Below are 6,000 nucleotides of genomic sequence, written 5' to 3'. Positions count from 1 at the left end.
TAATCCTCCTCTTCACCTTCTTTTCTGGGGACAAAAAATCTTTGAATAGAAACACAGGACTTGTGCCAGTGCAACTCCAGTCCAACATTGGGCTGAGACCTTTTCACAAACCTAACCCTAACCCTAACCCTAACCCTAACCCTAACCCTTTTTTTTTTTTTAAACACAGAAATGATAGGCCCGCGCTCTTTAAGACCCTCCAGTTTTTCTTTTTAACCCCACCCTAACCCAAACCTAACCCTAACCCTAACCCTAACCCTAACCCTAACCCTAACCCTAACCCTAAGCCAAGGAAAAGGCAACAGAATTGAAACAGCTACAGAAGAAGCAAAGACAAAACCTGCCTTACCCGCAGGCACGCACCTAACCCCAAAGCCAACCTCACCCTGCTTTTGTCACACGTCCATCAGGCTCTGCCCTCCCTCGGGCAAAGCCTCCCAAAAATACCACGTTCCACTCGTCGGCGCTCCCCTCCACGGAAGTCTTTAGTAAAAGGCGAAAGGCTTGTGCGTGCTGAAGGGGAACCAGAGCGTCGATTTGAAACGACCCAAACGGCCTACCCCCAACCCCTCCGTTGGCCCTGACTCACCCGTCCGCGGGGGCGAACCGCATCCTTCTCGGGGAAAAAAAAGGCGCGGAAACGCCACGGGCCGCAGAGGGGCTCGGCCCGCCCGCTTGGCTTTTCTTTCCTTACCGCACTTTCTCCATTTCATTGATGGCTTTTTCTCCATTAAGATCCGTACGTGTTTATCGTATGCGCCTTCCAGCCAGTCCACTCCGTGTTGGTGTCGACTGACACGGCGATAAAAAACTCGTTCCGATTGCCTTCCAGTTTTTCACCTCGGCCCCGCTGAATGTCAGCCAGCTCTCTCTCTCTCTCTGTCACTCACTCACTCAGTCACTCACTCACTCACTCAGTCACTCCCTTTTTTTTTTTTTTTTTTTTCTTTTTTTTTTATATCTAAAAGGGCGGGAAAACACCACCGGCCGACAGGGCTCCGCCCACACCCCCTTTTCACCCCGTTTTTTTGGTAGGGATCGCTTGTTCCGCTTTGTTGGGGGGCCCCCCCCTTTTGAGGGTTTTTTGACCCTCACCCCAAAAACCCTAGCCCTAACCTAAACCCCTCTCCCCCAAACCTCACTCATTCAGACATTCCCTCCTTCCCTCCCTCCTTTTCTCTTTGACACGCTTAGAAAGATTGCACCCTTCCCGGAGACGCTGCAATACCGGGGCGATGCGCGGAGCGGACGGAGCGAGCCCCTGTTCCGACTCCCTGTTGCAAAAATCCGTTTAATATGTTGTCCTCGCATGGAGGACATATCAGATATTAAACTGATAAGAACAGATTTTTTCTTTCTTTCGAAATATTTATTGGTTCTCACCGTTGACACCTCATTAAAAAACAAATCACTTTACATGTATTTTCTTGTGTTTTAAAAGGTACATCATTTACAGGACATAAAAAAGGGTAAAAACACTGGTGTATTTACATAAAAAGCACTGAATCGAAGTCGTGTTTAAAAAGTGCCGGCTAAAACAAATCATATGAATACAGCAGTGTTAAAAGGCCATAAAAAGGATGTACACTTCAATTAAGACATTTTTAAAGGAATGTTTTACAATGTGTCATTAAAAGTGTGGTGTGTGTATGTGGCTATGTGTGTGTGTGTGTGTGCACGTGTGTGTCTGTGTGAGTGTGTGGGTGTGTTTAAAAGTTCTGTTCTTCAGTTGTGCAGGACCGGGGTGAGTCTGTCTGGCTCACATCCAACTGCCCCGCTGAACAAGCCACCGAGTCACCCTCCCTCCGGGGCCCAGCGGAGATCCTCAACCTAGGCAGCCATTCCGGCGCAGCCAGGCCGCTGCCGCCCGGACCACTTCACGTGGGTGGGGGCCCCTTCCGTATGGCGCGTGGGCTGTACCACCCGAGGGTCCCTGCAGCCAGTTCCGCCGCTGCCTGGGTGGACAGCTCCACGCGCTTCCCCGCCAGCAGGTTTCTGGAGGTCCAGAGGGCTTCCTTGAAGCACGTCAGGGTGAGCCAGAGTTGGCGGAACTGTCCAGATGTCATGGTTCTCTGGCTCACCCCGTAGAGCACCAGCTGTGCGTTTAGGACCTCCCCTGCTGGCAGGCACGGGTTCAACAGGGGCCCCGCTAGGATCCACAGGTCCCGGGCGGCACTGCACTCCCAGAGCAGGTGCCTCACGGTCTCCTCTCCGCCACAAGTCGGCCGTGGGCACCTGGATGTTGTCGCCAGTCTCCGGGAGTGCATGACGGCTCTGACCGGGAGGATCTCATGGGCCACCATCCAGGAGAGGTCTCGGTGCCTGTTCAGCAGGGCAGGGTGGCTCACATTCCGCCAGACCGTGGCCGACTCACCCAGGGCGAGTCGGCGCACTCGGCTCACTTCCTCCCGTTCCTGCACAAGAGAAAGAACAGAGCGGTGTTTGGTTAAAACGGTGAGTGGTTCCTTCTCTAAAATGTGTGTTTTTAAAAACGTCTTAATAAAAAGGTAGGCCGGGGGGAGGTTAAAAGACACTGGCGTCCTCAGGTCTGTCGGGATCCACTGCAGGTGCCTGAGGTAGGACCCCATCCAGAATCTGGCCAGGGCCGCGGTCTTGTGGTTTCCGGATGGGGTCGTCGCCAGTGCCAGGTGGAGTGCGGTGTACCGGCCCCCTAAAAACAGTTTAAAATCCGGGAGTCCTTTTCCTCCGTTTCGTGGGGCCTTTTTCATCACTTCGCGTTTCAGGCGCTCCCACTTGGACCCCCAGATGAAATAAAACACCATCCTGTCGAGGGCTAAAAGAATGGGTCTGGGGGGGATAAAAACAGAACAGATTAACAAGAGCAAGGGTAAAATCACTGCTTTAATGATTAAAACCTTGCCCTCAATCGTCAGTCGTCTGAGTCCCCAGAACGTCAGTTTCTGTCGGGTTTTTGTCAGTACACCCACCCAGTTTCCGCTCCCTCCCCCCTCCCGGTCGAACTGTACCCCAAGGATGCGGAGGTCGGTCTGGGTCGTCGTCATAGGAAGCCTAGTCATGTCTGTCCCTCCCCACGGCCCAAAAAGTCTTCCCTCAGTCTTGTCCCTGTTAAGTTTGGCACCCGAAGCGAGGCCAAACCAGTCTGTCCGGTCCAGGGTCCTGTCCACGGATAAAAGGTCAGTGCATAAAATATTAATGTCGTCCATGTATAAAATGCACTTGGCAGTCAGTCCCCCAGTCCCCGGGATCCCCAACCCACAAATGAGTTGGTCCCTTCTCAAGATCTGCGCCAGCGGCTCTATACAGCAGACATAGAGTAAGGGGGATAGAGGACACCCCTGACGGACGCCGCAGTTCACTTCCACTGCTTTGGATAAGAACCCATTAACGAGGATTTTGCTGGTAATGTCCCCGTACAGCAATCCCACCCAAGCTAGAAATCTCCCGGGAAACCCCAGTTTTTGCAGTACCTTGAAAAGGTACTGGTGCGAGACCCGATCAAAGGCTTTCTCAAAATCTAAATTTAGGACTACTAGCCGAATGTTTCTGTCTCTCGCAAAACAGATGGCGTCTCTGATCAGTACCAGGCTGTCCGTGATCCTCCTTCCCGGGATGGCACAGGCTTGATCCGGGTGGATCAAGTCCCCTAAAACACAAGACATACGGGAGGTTAAAATCTTGCTAAAAAGTTTACAGTCAACATTTAAAAGAGTGATAGGTCGCCAGTTCTTGAGGTCCGTCTTGTCATTTTTCTTGAATAAAAGGGACACAATGCCCACTCTAAAACTGTCAGGTAGTCGGTCGAGTCGTTCAAAGTCCTTAAAAACAGTCAACAAGTCGTGTCTTAAAATATCCCAAAAGGTTAGATAAAATTCCAGGGGGAGCCCGTCCTCACCTGGGGATTTCCCCTTTTTAAAACACGTGATGTTCTTGTCTATTTCTAAAAGGGTAAAATCCTGGGATAAAAGCACGGTGTCTACGACTGTTTTATCTAAAAAGCTTAAAACCTCGTCCATGACGTGATTAAAAACTTCTTTTTCACTAAACAACTCTTCATAAAAGTCCTCCACCACCTTTGTAATATTTTTTGTGTCTGTTTTTAAAAACCCATCTTTGTCCTTCATGCTTGTTAAAACGTTGCTTTTGCTGATGATTTTCTTAAAAAAGTACCTGGAGCATTTCTCTCCTTCCTCCAGGTCTCTCTCTTTACTTCTTAAAATCACACCTCTACTTACCTCCTCCGCCATTAAAACCATTTCCTTTTTCACCTCTCTTATTTCGTCGTTAAAATCCAACCCTTGCTGTGTAAGTTTAAAATACCTCTCTAGCCTTTTCTGCAGTCCCACCATGCGTCTCTCTGCTTTCCTTCTTTTTTCCCTCCCTTTTTGCTTAAAAAAAGTCTGTGTCCTGTGTTTTACCATCTCCCACCACTGTGCTCGTGTTTCGAACATGTCCTGAAGGGTCTGCCAGTCCCTGAACCGCTCCCTGTACGACCTTGTTATTCCCTCGTCCTCCAACAGGGAGCAGTTCAGTTTCCACAGACCCTTCCCTACCGTCACACCTGAGGTCAGTGAAAGGGTGCACGTGAGCATACAGTGGTCCGAAAAGAATACCGGGGTTAATCTAGCATCGGTTGGGGGGGCGTCCCGGGTCAGTAAGTAGTCGATGCGAGAGGCTTTGGTGCCATCACCACTGAACCAGGTAAAGCCCTCCTCTCTAGGATGCAGGGATCTAAAACAGTCAACTAGTTTAAAATCCCTACAAAGTCCGTGTAATAAAACCGACGATCTGTCTACTTTAAAAAGTTCCCCAGCTCCTCTCCTATCTCTTCTTGATAAAACACAGTTAAAATCCCCTCCTACCACCAGGGGATCCCTCCCTAGCAGGTGGGACTGCAGATCTTCTAAAAGGTCACACCTCTCATTTTTCCCGCTAAAACCATACACATTTATCAATTTAAAATCCTTCCCTAAAAAGTTCAAATGTAGTAAAAGCATGCGTCCGTTATGTAAAACCGTGCTCCCCTTCACCAAGATGTGTGCATTTTTTATTAAAACCGCCACTCCGTCATTCTTATTATTGTTTGACCCACTCCACACCGAGGGTCCTTGGCTCCACTTATTTTCCCACTGTTGGTAAAAAGTTTTAAAAGGCAGTCCACACTCCTGAATTAAAACAATGTCTGTCTGAACAGTGCTTAAAAAGGTTAAAATGGACTGGGCTCTAAAACTCGACTTAATCGATCTTACATTAAGAGTGGTAAAAGTGAGCGCCATAAAAAGGGTGAAGGGGGTTAAAAGGGACGTGTGCATTACTAAAAACAGGGAGGGGGGTTGGGTCTAAAAAGGTGATCAAATAAAACCAATAAAACAGAGAGACAATAATCAGCAAATAAAACAAGCACTAAAAACAGATCTAGGTGACCTCCACACTATTCTGCTCACTCTTGGCCTTCTTTTTCTTTCGTTGGGGGAGGCCCGAGCTCTCCTTAGGGGACGATGTGACCAGGTTCACAGTTAAAAAGGACAGTTGGTTCGGAGAGCTGGAAGGAAATACCCTGGAAGAGGAATCTGACTCTTCAGAGCTCACTTCGGGCCTCCCCCTCTTCCCGGCGTGATCGATGTCAGCGGACAGATCTTTATGTTTTTCCCCCGCCGGGAGTTGGCCACACTGCATTAAAACCTCACTTTCGGCCGAGTCACGGGAGTTGGAGGAGGAGGAGGAGGAGGTGACCTTGTCGGCCTCTCCTGGGCTCTCTTCCTCCTCTACGCGCTCCTCCCGCCTCCCGTGCTCGGCCTCCTGGTCTAAAATATTTAAAACAGGGACCGTTCTCTTTGCCACTTCCTTTTCCCCTTCCACCACCTCCACCACCACTCTCTCCTCTGTGGCTGGTCCCATCGGCTCCACGGGCGCCCTGGCCGCCCGGAGCTTGTTGGCGAAGGACTGAGGACAGTCTCTGAACAGGTGGGAGAGCTCGCCACACAAGTTGCAAGCTCTCCCATTTGGGCACTCCGCGAAGAC

At 50.0% G+C, this 6,000-nt stretch overlaps 1 non-coding gene and 1 pseudogene across 1 annotated transcript; both read right to left on the bottom strand.

Annotated features, from left to right (window-relative positions):
* Positions 1 to 415: 415 nt before the first annotated feature.
* On the bottom strand, positions 416 to 533 carry LOC136932425 (U5 spliceosomal RNA). Its single transcript, XR_010874715.1, has one exon. It is a non-coding gene; the product is annotated as a U5 spliceosomal RNA (small nuclear RNA).
* Positions 534 to 1,194: 661 nt separating this feature from the next.
* Positions 1,195 to 1,373, bottom strand: LOC136932219 (U2 spliceosomal RNA; annotated as a pseudogene).
* Positions 1,374 to 6,000: the final 4,627 nt, after the last annotated feature.

This window comes from Osmerus mordax, chromosome 23 (genome assembly GCF_038355195.1).
Source record: "Osmerus mordax isolate fOsmMor3 chromosome 23, fOsmMor3.pri, whole genome shotgun sequence".
Taxonomy (NCBI): domain Eukaryota; kingdom Metazoa; phylum Chordata; class Actinopteri; order Osmeriformes; family Osmeridae; genus Osmerus; species Osmerus mordax.
The sequence above is the reverse complement of the archived record's forward strand: the minus strand, read 5'-3'. Positions and strand labels throughout refer to the sequence as shown.